We start from the raw sequence: 13,403 nt of genomic DNA, 5'->3' as shown, positions 1-13,403 counted from the left end.
TCATTCATAATCCTTTATTATGCATATTGTTGGAAAATATTTTCTCCTACTCTGTGGGCTTCCTATTTATTCATTTGACTTGTTTTACCCAAGCTTCTTCTCCCAGAGCTCCCCAGCTCCCATCGCAACCTCAGCTTCATCTCCATCTTTTTATTTACACTTTAAATGACCTATTTTCCAATTTATGTTGCCCATGCTCTCCTAGGTGTGAGACCCTTCACTAGAGTACAGTTAACCTACTATAGGCCACACCCTTAAAGAAGATTGGATCTCTACCCTATGGAGATTAATCGTCCATAACAACTTAGGTGGTCCACTCCAAGCTAGAACATCAACTGACTTGATCTTGTATAGTCCACCACAATTGTTAAAAATTCATCAATGCAGTAGTCCTGTCATGCCATAAGACACTGTTTGACCCCATTATCCATAATCTTCTGGTCTCATACTTGATCTGTCCCCTCTTTGTGATGGTCCCTAAGCCACAGGAGTCCCATGTGTGGCTGAGCGCTCCACTGACAATCTCCCTTGAACCTTTCCCCATAACTCACAATGCATTTCCCATGTGCCTCCTGGCCTGTCTTCCATGCAAATCTCATAGAATATAGAAGCAAAGTGATACATTCATGCAAGGTGTGTGTGAGTAATATGGCACCTGGCATCAGCCGGGCATGGTTAAGAGGAGCTTGTGGTAGATGTCCCCTTAGTATGTGCAGAAAGATAGAAATTATCATATGTTTGTAAAATATTATTAGAGTACCCAGTAAGCATGGGCCGATCCTTCCACTATTTTATCCCATTAATAATCATTTAATTGATTATCTACTACATTTAGGGACTGAACTGAAAAGCAAATGGAAACACAAATATAAAACAATTACTTAAATACTGCTTGAAAGGGTTTGTGGTCAAGACAGATCCTTAGAACACACATCTCTCATGACTGCAGTAGAAATTGGCTCTTTGGAGTACCAGTACATACAAGGAGCATATGACACACACTGCTGTCCCAAACAAACTGTCAAGACTTCCTGCATCACATGGCACAGAAAGTACCTGGAAGTGCTGGAGATAGGATAAATTGTGCAGCACATGTGTCTGCAACTGGATTCCATTGTAGTTATCATTTTAAAAGCCAAATTGGCAACACTCATAAAGAAAATCGAAGACTGGCTATTTGTCATAGTAATGCGCAAAGCCCAGACACTGTCCAGTTTATTTAGTATAGATCATTAGGAGGCTTTTACTGTTCAATAGTGACCCCGATCATTGCTTCCCGTAGGCTAGTCTGATAGGCACTATGAGATGTTTGCTGCAGGGTGGAGAAGACCAAGTTGAGAATTCTGCATGTTTACATGTTACCGTCCACACAAGGTTATACATTAACCACTGTGCTCTATTCTTCTGGGTAATGTTTGGTCGCATTGCACATTAATGACACAAACAGAAGCAGAAAAAGAGTTGCAGTATGCTTCCCTGTGGTTTGAAATGCTAGAATACAGCTGGGCAGGGCCTGGGGCACACAGGAGGACTTGTGTGAGGCATGCTCTCTTCAGCGTTCAGTTTCATTCCTGCTAGTGCCCCACAGGGTACCAAATGAACAGTCTTTCCGTGATAGTGTATGTTTTTAAATATGAAACTCTAAACAATGAGGGCAATATATAGTTTTTAAATTCTCCGAAAGTAATTTTTCCTTCCTGTAGTATGAAGGATAATAACATATTATTAATTATACATAATTAATATAAAATATTGCCCATAAATACAATATTTATAATATAGTAGGATATGATATAATACATTATATGTATCATACACAATTATCTTCATGGCCACTTAGCAATGGATGAATTTCACCCTCTTTATCAGTGTGTACCTCTAGGGCTTTTTGTTTTGTTAGAGAGTCTCTGTTCTAAGACCACACCTGGGTGAACTCACGGCCGACCACCAGCCTTATCCTGTATAGTGAATTAGAGATAGGGTAAGTTTTACCCTATTTGTTAAAGAGGACTGTGGACACCCAAGCAGATAGTTGGACACTGAGATTGCTTCTCATTTTTAGCCCCTACTAAACTCTTACTCTTTTAGAAGTGAGTTTTACTTTGTCATCAATATGTTTGGTTGATACTGCAGCCAGACTTTCTAGGCTTCCTACAGCAAGAGAATTTTAAGATTATTTAGTTTACAATTGTACCGGCATAGAAGGGAACTGTTTAAAAAAAAAACAGTGTGAAGTTCTAGATATGTAGGGAAAATTCTATAACATAAGCATCAAGTCATTGCATTGGGTCTGTGGATTATTGCAGAATGTGAGTTCTGTTTCGATTTGAGATAGCATCACATTCTTACATTCTAGACCATTTAAATGCTTAATATTTCTGATACTGCTGTTATGGAACAGGATGTTGATGTTGAAACACAACTCTTTCACCTCAAAGAAGAAAGAGTTGACTATAGAGCTAAATATGTGTAATCGTGAACACAGATTTAGTAACTCCGAATTCCGTGTTCAGTGCTGAAGCAGTTTCATGGGGCTTTACAGCAGCAAGAAAGTCACAAATCATAACCCTTTTCAGCCACACTCGTGGGGACATCAGAGAGGCAGGCTACAGCACAGCACAGAGCCTGAGCCATGTTTTCCGATGCTCTGTTGTGCTGTTAATTCTGGAGTTGGTAGAAGCTGGTGTTCTGCTAAGTTAGTATGCTCCAAATGCTTTTATGGGTCACAGGATGTTTGGTCACTGAGGTGGCCAAGACACAGCTATTGAGGTGGATATAGCTGGCCCAAGATAAATTGCAATTGAGCTCTAGACCTGTATACCATTCCAACCTCACTAACTTGAAGAAGTTGTAAGTTAATCAGCCTTGCCCAAGATTCACATAGAAGATACAGTTTCTAAGAGCTTTCGTTCCTCCAAAATTCATTCAAGATTCATTTAATTTTCCAGCTCCACAATAACTGAGCCTCAGATAAAGTCCATTTGTCAAATTATAGGATGTCTTCACTGAACAACTTCTCAGCAAGTTTGTCCAAATTCTCTTCACTAACAGTGAAGGATAATTAGAGTTTCAATTCTTGCATGACATTTAACAACAGAATTGAAATTGTACTGTCTTTCATATTGCTGATGTTTGAAGGAATTCACAAAGGGAGGGTACTAGGGAGAAGTGACTTAAGAACAAAGTATTACCTGGATTTGAGGCCTCCCACCCTTGGTGTCGGAAGACTTGAATATGACGCTGTGCGGTAGGGGGCAGCACAGGCCTGCGGATTTCATCAGTGAACCACAATTATTTTCTCAGCCAAGACTCCATCTGTTCTGATCTAGGAGATGGAAGGAATTGAACCTAGAAGAGGCATTTAGGACCACTTGAGCTACCTTCTAATCTACAATGAAGGATTTTAAAGAGACTGAGGTCATATGTCCAAAGTACCCTGAAAACTCAGGAGAAACTAGGAGAATAACCACAGGTCTCTCTTTTGCTTACTTTTTTATTTTTATTTGTTTTTATTTTTTGGGTTTTGGTTTTTGTTTTTCCCGTTACCTCAATATAAGATCAAGACTTCCTCAGAGCTTTGAAACATTTAACACAATGTGTTTTACAACACTGGTATTTTGAGTTTCTTCTTAGCTTTCGATTTTATTTTTTGGTACTCATGAGGTCACTGTACATAAATACACTAGCGCCAGTACATAAATACTCTCTCGCTGCTGTGGGCGGTTCAACCCGGGCACGGCACAAAGTGCTGATCTCAGCAACTGCTAGGTTCTTCCTTCATGGGGCTCTGGAAGTCAGTTTATCACTGGGCAGTGAGAAAAGCCAGACACCACAGTTGTCTGTCTCAGTCACTTGGTGGGGAACCACACACGAAGCCTGAAGCCTGCCCAGTGACTCACTCAGTTGACTGGTCCTTTAATGCGGATCCTAAGAAGTACCAAAGAACACCTTGTCCCTTCTGAGAAAGAAGCCATTGGGTTTGGATTTCTTTTAGATTCATCCCATCCCTGCTATAAAGAGCCCTGTGGTGCTGGGAGCTCTGAGGGTGACTTTGACAACTCAAGGCTATGCAGACAAACCAACTGTATGAAGAAAAAAAACCCCATGGCTTTGTAAAAGGAAGCACACATGTTTCCAACTTGTGATTTATTTATTTATTTATTTATTTATTTATTTATTTTTTAGTTTTTGGTTTAGACAGGGTTTCTCTGTATAGCCCTGGCTGTCCTAGAACTTACTCTGTAGACCAGGCTGGCCCCAAACTCAGAAATGCACCTGCCTCTGCCTCCCAAGTACTGGGATTAAAGGCATGCCCCAGTGCCACCCGGCAACTTGTGATTTTTTAAAATGATTTTTTTACTTATTTTTTGTGTATATGAGTGCTGTGTGTATGTATAAAGGTCAAAAAAGTCATCAGATGCTGTGGAACTGGAATTACAGGTGGCTGTAAGGTACCATATGGGTGCTGAGCCATCTCTCCAGCCCCTGTAATGATCTTTAACAATGATGATGATAACATTTGTTGAAGGTAACTATTACACAAATCATAATTTTAGTTAAAAAGTTTAAAAGGGTATGTTTCATTTCATTTGTGTGTATGTGCATGTGCGTGCGTGTGTGTGTGTGTGTGTGTGTGTGTGTGTGTGTAGGCAATTTCAAAGCAGGAAAATCTGAGTGTATTTCACGCAAATAAATAATCATTTCTATATCTGTAGCCGAGCCCTCTAGCTATTTAGAAGGGTGTATCAGACAAGTAAACATATGATCAAGTCTTTTGCCAATGACCTATTCCGTCCTCCTACCAGTGGACACCATTACCTATGTCATGCGTGGCACAGACAGTTTCTTACCCTGAGAGCAGATCTTAGGAAATAGAATTCTACAAGATATGGACTAGTACGCAGGGCTTCTTAGATGAAGTAATGCTACCCCATAGCTATCAGACAACTCAGTGGTCACTTGAATGTAAAACATGAAGTATATGTATGTTGTTTGAACTGGAGGAAGCCTACCTTTAAGCACAACTGCAAAAGATTCACCCGTCACCACAAATGCTTTTGAAAACTGAATTTATATATGTACATGCTGTATGTGTGAATGGAGCCATCACTAAAGTAGTCATTCTCAACATATGGGTTCAAAAGTCCATTGCACAGGGGTTACGTATCAGATCAGATCCCAGGAGAATCGGTCCTGCTATCAAATGTGCAAATACCTGCTCATATTATCAAACCTCCAGGAAACTTGCACCAATTTGCATATAAGCTAATAAAATATACTCTCTTGCTTTCATGAATTTTAGCAAAATTGCTATGTGGACTATAAGACATGTAGTTAATGACAAATTTCAAACTCAGTGTGTTGCCCATGCCGGTAATCCCAGCCTGAGGAAGGTAAGGCAGGAGGAATCCTGAGTTCAAGGCCACCCTGTGCTACATAATTAGAACCTCTCTCTTAACAAGTACATACATAAATGTTGACTTCAGGCATCAATACTTTTTAAGTATTTATTATCTTCAACTGTAAATACATAGAGGAGGGTTTTTGCATGGGGGAATATGTGTCCTTGGAGTGTGGGAGCACCCGATCATAGAGCTGGCTTTACAGACAGGCGCAAGCCACCCAGATGGAAGCTGAAAAGACAATCAGGTGATTTGAAAGAGTGGTACATGCTATTCACTCAGCCATCTCGTCAGGTCCCACACATCAGTTTTTAATGCAGGCATGTTGCAGAAAATATGTAAAAATATTAGTTACTCTCACAATAAAATAGCCATTCCTTTTTAAAATATCTTTAGTGAAAATCCAGTCTAACTGGGAGAGAATCCAATAATATTCCTTTAGGAATTTATCTGTGAAGCCTTGTAATCCTACAAACACCTACAATCACTGAAGATCAATGCTGTCTGCAAAGAAGGAGAAACGGGTGGTATTTGAAGGGAAATCGGAGAAGAGTCTCTCAGCCAATGTCCACTGAAGATGCCCATGGTATAACCTTCTACACAAGCCCTGAATATTAAAACAAGCCTGATTCTTCTGCTCATTCTACCACTCAACTCAATAAATAGGCAAGTGACTCCCAAACCCCACTCATATCTCTTACAGTCCAACTTCAATTCTTCTTCCTCTAAACCAACTGAACTTGAGTTTTTGCTAATCTTTTCTCTTTTTTTTTTTGAATCATGCAAGTGGCTCTAAATCAAGACAGTACAGGTGGGCTACCATGTGTGTGTGTGTGTGTGTTTGTGTGTATGTGTGTATGTGTGTGAGTGTGTGTGTGTATGTGTGAATGTGTATGTGTGTGTGTGTATGTGTGTGTGTTTGTGTGTATGTGTGTATGTGTGTATGTGTGTATGTGTGTGAGTGTGTGTGTATGTGTGAATGTGTATGTGTGTGTGTGTGTGTGTGTGTGTAGAACTCAGGTCCCTTTTTCTTCTACTTATTACTTATATGGAAATGAACTTCAGGGCACAGTTAATTCACATACATATATCTCCTGACTTCTGATTTCACTGTTATTTTCCAATATAAATTATGCAATCTTCTTCTGTAAAAAAAAAAAAAAAACTATTACCACTGCTAATGTACAAACTGTCATACAACAAATGCATGAACATGACTGAAAATAACAAATGCTTACACTGCAACTGAATGATACTCCACTGTGAATGTCATGTGTGTGCCTCTCAGGCAGGAAGTTCTTTACTCTCCCTTGCTGTTTCTAGAGAATTAATTCCACAATGACTTAATAGCTTTGATGGCAGCGTTCTTGTGAGACTTTGATGGATAAGACTGGATTTTTAGACCTTGATGGAGCAGTGATGTAAAAATGTAGGAACAGGTTTGCTTTGCTGAGTGCAAGATATGTGTGGCTAGGCTTTTGTACAGGGTCAAAGCACACTAACCAAGAAATATCTGAAGACAGAGGGAAAAACTATAGATGAATGCCAAGCCACACGCTTAGTTCTCCTGAGGCTGCTGCTACCCTAACTGGAGATCACTTAAATAGTCATGTCCTTGTGCTGGGTAATGGAAGCATTAAGTCATCGGAACCTACTGCTGAGTCACAGACAAAACTTTTGGAAGATTCTTCAAGTCAGAGAAGCAAAGTAAGGAAACTGTTAGGAGCTATGTTTCTTTAAGTCTCAGCCAGCTCTTTCTTTTCTTTTTTTCCTTTCCTTTCCTTTCCTTTCCTTTCCTTTCCTTTCCTTTCCTTTCCTTTCCTTTCCTTTCCTTTCCTTTCCTTCTCTTCTCTTTTCTTTTCTTTCTTCTTTTTCTTTTCTTTGGTTTTAATATTTTATTTATTTATTTATTTACACTCCAGATTTAATTCCCCTCCTGGTCCTTCCTCTGACTATTCCACTTCCCATACCTTCTCCCCACTCCCTGTCTCCACGAGGATGTCCCCATCACCCACCACCCACCCCACCAGACCTCTAAACTCCAGCATTAGAGTCCATTTCTGTTCCTCCTAAATGATAATTTATTCATTCCAAACTCAAGATTGTTTTTAGAGTCTTCAGAGACTAAACAAACCACAACACACTCAACCATTAAAAAGAAATAAGAACAGCTATATATCATCTGTCTAGGTGTACACATATGCTCACTGTTAAACCCTAGAGTTTTTACAAATGTGTCCATTTGAAAGTGTGTGTTTATTTTAAACTAAATATTTATTCTTGGTAGGGAATTACTTATAACAAGACTGGTTAGAGGAATGCCCTAGATTCTGTTTTTGCTGTATTGTTTGGGAAACCATCTTTTAGAAGTGAATCACGACTCCTCAAACTACAAAACTCAGCTTGGTCCAGAATCTCTGACTGACTTGAATCCTTTACCCCATTTATCACAAGTCCACTGTCAGGGATTTAGCACCTTGAGTTAATTCCTCTGAAAGTGCTCTGGCTTCCCATTTACTTGTGTGTGAGAGAAAACAATCCTACACTTCGCTTTCCCTATCTCAAGGAAGCTTTCTTCTTTTCTTCAGAGGTAATCACCCAACAAAAGCATGCCTTGCCCCTCTGTCAAGAAAATTTTCATCCAGGAGATAAAGAACTGCAGTATGTCTTTTAAAACAATGTTCTTAGTTATATCAGTTTGCTGACAATGCCAGCATGTTTGTGGCTGGATAATATTCTGATATGTGATGCAAGCCATAGTTTCTTCCTCCACTCATCCATTGATGAGTAGTTACCCAACTTCATATCTTAGTCATGGTGAATTATGTAGCAACAAGCTCGCATGTGCAAATGTTTCTTTGAATGGTGGTGCTATTTTCTTTCAGCAAACATCCAAAATTGAAAATGAGAGGAAGGTTATTCTAAAAGTGGTGATCCAGATGTTGAGGGAGAAGCAATGAGAGACTGCTTAACTGCTACCAGAAACCAATTAAAGAAGAAGCTATAGCATCTTACAGCCCAGCTTAGAACTGTCCACAGTGACTTAGGCTTTTTAATGGGGACGACAGAGGGGTTCAGTGTCTCCAACCACAGAGTAATGATTAGGAGATAGAGATAATAATTACCTCGATTTCATCAGTGCTTTTGTATATGTGTATTAGAATATGACACTATACTTCACAAATAATTGATTATGATTTGTTAACCAAACATTCAAAGTGTCTGTGGAGGTGGAAATGCTCGCTATCCTGAGGTGATCTTTGCACACTGTACAAGTATGAAGTTGACACTTTGTAACTTCAAAAGTAAAGGAATAATTAATTTAAAACTATCTTCCAGTTTTCCAAAGTCATGTTATTCTTATTTTCAGAACACAATTTATCAGAAATATAATTTATTTACTTGCTTGTGGCAAGCTCTAAGGAGGCTAGAGAAATGGCTCGGTGGATAAGAGCACTTACTGCTCTTGCAGACGACTAGTTTGATTTCCAGCACCTACATCAGGTAGATAATAACTACCTATAACTCTTGTTCCAGGGTTTCAAATGTCCTCCTCTGACCTTTAAGGGCACCTTGCAGACATGTATGTATGTGCACATACATCCAGGCATAGACACACATACACACACACACACACACACACACACACACACAAAGTAAATAAATCTGTTGTTTTAAAGAAACACCCCAAGTCTGAAAAGGTTGCCTGCAATGATTATACTGTATCTTCACTGTTCATATAGTATAACTGGTAATAATCAGAGATTTAAACAAAAAGGTCATTTATGTGGAATTACTGGCCACATTGACAAAATGTAATGAGGGTCATTATGAGGAGAATATTAAAAGAAGACCTCTTAAAAGCATGGACAGAGATGACATCATTAAGATTATTGTGTTCCTAGACAGGATCAGTGCTTGGGATCACAGTTGGCTACCCAGAAATATTCACTGAACATAAGAAACATGACTATGTTGAACATACTTCATACTACATATATGAGGATAGAATGTGAACAGCATTCTATCTCCACCCTCATTCTCTGCACTTAAACTCTTGACAGCCTTTCAACTAGAAATGGTTCCTGGTTTGTTACAGAACTCAAATCCACTAAGAATTTTTTGGCATTATTTTTCCTCCCAACCTGCCTTGCTTTGGGAGCTGGCAGTTAAGCATCCAGTAAATGTCTTTGAGGTAGGCCCAGGAACCTAGGTTGATACAAGTCGAATCTCCCCACAACCCCCATGCAGAACAATCAGTTGCTAGTAGAGAAAGATGCTGGATGGGGAAGTAAGAATCTGTTATGGTGTTTTAGACATTTCTTTCCAGAAGAAAACTAAAGGAAGTCTAAGGTTGTTAGATGGCCAACCTGCAGCTATCACAGTAGTCTCTGGAAAGGATTAATGGTGTTAATCAAGGTTTTTTCTTTTCTTTGCTGTTGCAGCTGTATTGGGAGTGGTGGATACTGAAAGAAAATAGTCAGGGTTTATAAGATGAAGGCATTGCCCTTAGTATTTTGGTTGATTGATAGAAGTAATAGTGACTTTGTAGCTTTCTCATCTGGGGAGTCATTTTTAAATTAGCAGATAATCTGGAAATCAATAACAAAATTCCAGTAACAAGTTGCCTGCACTGGACAAAGAAATAAAAGCAAAAACAAAAATTTAATTTCCAAGGAAACTGTACCATGAACACGGTAGTTCACTTAGCAGAAGGGAAGATGGCTGACATCCAGATCTTTTCAGTACCAAAAGCCAATGACAAATTATGTCCTGATAGATGGGGCATGAAACTATATATATATTTCTGACAGACATCAATCATCTGTGTCCAGACTTGACATTACAAAAACACATCACACGTTACCTTTGATTATATGTGCTCTTTTCCCCCTTTTTTCTACTATTTTTCATTTCCTTTGCCAGTCTTTCATGCCCTTTGTGACCGCAGACCCACACCCTTCAAAATCCTGACTCTCTGCCAGGAGCCAAACTGACCTTACTTTATGTTTAGAGTTCATTTTAAAGATAGGCTTAGGTTTTGTCTTCTCCTCAGCTACAGACCTTGGAGAGATTGGGTGGTCAATGGTCATTGTACCCTCCCAGAAGAAGGAAACATCTTACAGCTGCCAGAGATTCACCTTGGCTGAATGACTGGGCTACGTGAAGGATCCCACTTGCCTTACTTCTTTCCCTGCTTGTATAATTTCCCTGAGAAAAGACAGTTTTGGAGGCCTTGAACAGTTAATTAGTTTTGGCCTCGTTCTTTGCGTCTCCTGTCTCTGTTTCTCTGCCCTTCTCTTCTAGGGTCCCCTGTCGAAAACCCCTGTGGGCTGGGACAACTCTCTGGGCTCTCAAGCCCTGCTTTCTTCTCTTGTTTGTTCTGTGTCCCTGGACCCAAATTAGTCTGTTCTTCAACTTGTAAGGAATAGCTTGGTGCACAAAGCATAGCTATAATGCTCTGGTTCTCTTACAGACAGGCAGGCTCCATGTCTTTGCCACTCGAATGTGAGAAGTTCTCTTACGGACGGACAGGCAGGCTCCGTGTCTGCGCCACTCGAATGTGAGCAGTATTTCTCCATGTCTGTTTCAGACAGTTAAGGAAGAAAGAGTAACACTATATGGCTGGTGACTTGGAGATATGAACAGCACTGCTGTCTGTGGCTTATTTTCTAAAATACACATGCTCAGAGCCCTAAACTGCTATGTAAAAATAGTCCACCCCGAGGCTATAGGAAAATACCTACAATTTTTCTCCTGGGGCTTTAAAAGTGATCTTTTCTCAGCTACATATTTTTATGATGCAAGATTCTCTCTGCATACTTCAATCAACTCTAAACATCACAACAGCATGAATGCAGATGTTTAAGTCCAGGTGTGTTTATTAAGCTAAATATTAAAGACATTTTCTAATCTTTGTACTAATACTTCTAGGGCATAGTTATTGACCACACAAAGTTATTCATAGTAAAATGCTAACATTGCTGTTTTAAATTGGTACATACTATTAAAGTACTCCAATTTATCATATTGAATTTTATTGTGGTGCCAAAAAAGCAAACCCAAGAACCTAGGCATAGTTGGTATTAAATGTCCGATTTCTGAAGTACATGCCCAGGCTCATATATTGCCTATTTTAACTTTAAAATGATAACTATAGATGAAAATAGCTCACACAAACACATTAGGGTTTTTTTGAATTTTTAATAATTCTCAAGTATATAAGGCATTCTACAACAAAAATTTGGAAGAATCTCTGGCCTAGGTAGATGGATACACAGCACCAAGGAAGGCGACACGTAATTTTATAATAACTCACAGTGTCTACAGCATATGCAGTGTCTCTAGGAAGTGCAAACAAGTCAGGGTGGATTGAGAAATATAGAAGAAAGGCCACTGAGGAGGAGGGGGTTGCATTTGCAGGCAGAGAATAACTAGGGAAATTCATTGAGACAGATGCAGGAACCTCTGCAGCTGGAATGGTGGGACACAGGAACTGCAGATCAGAACTTTCACAGAGACAGCTATTAACTTTTTATTATACAGAGAACAAAGGCTTGCTTTCTCTTTCCTTCCTTCCTTCCTTCCTTCCTTCCTTCCTTCCTTCCTTCCTTCCTTCCTTTCTTCCCTCTCTTCCTTCCTTCCTTCCCTTCCTCCCTTTCTCCCTCCCTCCCTCCCTCCCTCCCTCCCTCCCTCCCTTCCTTCCTTCCTTCCTTCCTTCCTTCCTTCCTTCCTTCCTTCCTTCCTTCCTTCCTTTCTACCTCCCTTCCTTAACAGTTGAATTCATGGGAAGTATATAGTCATGCGAACAAATGAATGTTTGAAGCATCTCATAGACAGAATCCTTGTTTTGTGTGGTTGCTAGTAAATATACACCATTCATTCAGATTTTCTTCTTGTACTAGGGAAAACTAAAGGAAAGTTTGCCTTAGAAAATGCAACAAAATAGGGGTCTGTGATCATGAAAAATGATCTGGTTTTTCTTCTAAGCAACAGTAAATAACAAATAAAAATCTTGAAGTTAGATGGCATGGATAAATCTTACCCTGAAGATGAACTAAGTTAAAGAGAAGTTTTCTTTCTTTTTTTTCAGATTCTTAGAGTCCACATACTTATTGTTTATGTGTACAGCATGAAAAGTAGTCTGTCCATTTCTAATCTGCTATGTGACCTAAAAGTATGGTTCAGGAATTGGGCCATTTACAGGCTGGACTCTCACACTGTATCAATATTCTCCCCTTGGGGAAATGTCTTTGAGGCCTCAGCCTTACTCAAAACACTTCAGGTGACTGAGGAAAGCTGCGAGGAGAGATGTGGCCCTCCCTAAGGAAGAAGACACCAACTGCTTGCCCAGTGCCAAACAGTCGGCCCATAAAAGACGCATACAAGTAACACTGTATGGATTTAACAGGTTATAATTGTGGAAATATATGAATGAATGAATGAATGAATGAATGAATGAATGAATACATACATACATGAATACAATTGCAATAGATGAAATACGAGGCCGTGAATTTGAAGGAGTGTAAAGGGGGATATGGGAGGATTTGGAGGAAGGAAAGAGAAGAAATGTTGTTGTTAAAATATAATCTGAAAATAAACAAAAAATGGAAATGTGTACAAACTGAAGCTGTTAAAAATGAAATAATATTTCCCCTTGTAGGTAGCACTCAAAGTAGCTTCGACTACTACAGGTCAACTAGTGGAAACAGAAAAGTATGTGCTGACTTCCACTTTGCTTCTGTCTCTCCAAAAATATCATGTCCCTTTCAGGTTATTCTGTGGAAAAACTGAATAGTTTTAAATCACCTAAAGTCATGGTTCAGGTTCACTTCAAATATTTGCTCAGGGATGGTCAGGCAGAGAGAAGGGCAGTGGTGTGTCTCTGGGCCTGTCATGTGTGCAGGGCACAGGAGGTAACAAAAGCAGGATGAGGTCTCATCTCAAAGCCAGCACTTCTTGAAGCATAAATTTGGCCTCACAACTACCTCATCTTTC

The sequence above is a fragment of the Apodemus sylvaticus genome, chromosome 7, assembly GCF_947179515.1.
Source record: "Apodemus sylvaticus chromosome 7, mApoSyl1.1, whole genome shotgun sequence".
Lineage (NCBI taxonomy): Eukaryota > Metazoa > Chordata > Mammalia > Rodentia > Muridae > Apodemus > Apodemus sylvaticus.
Note: the sequence above shows the minus strand (reverse complement) of the source record.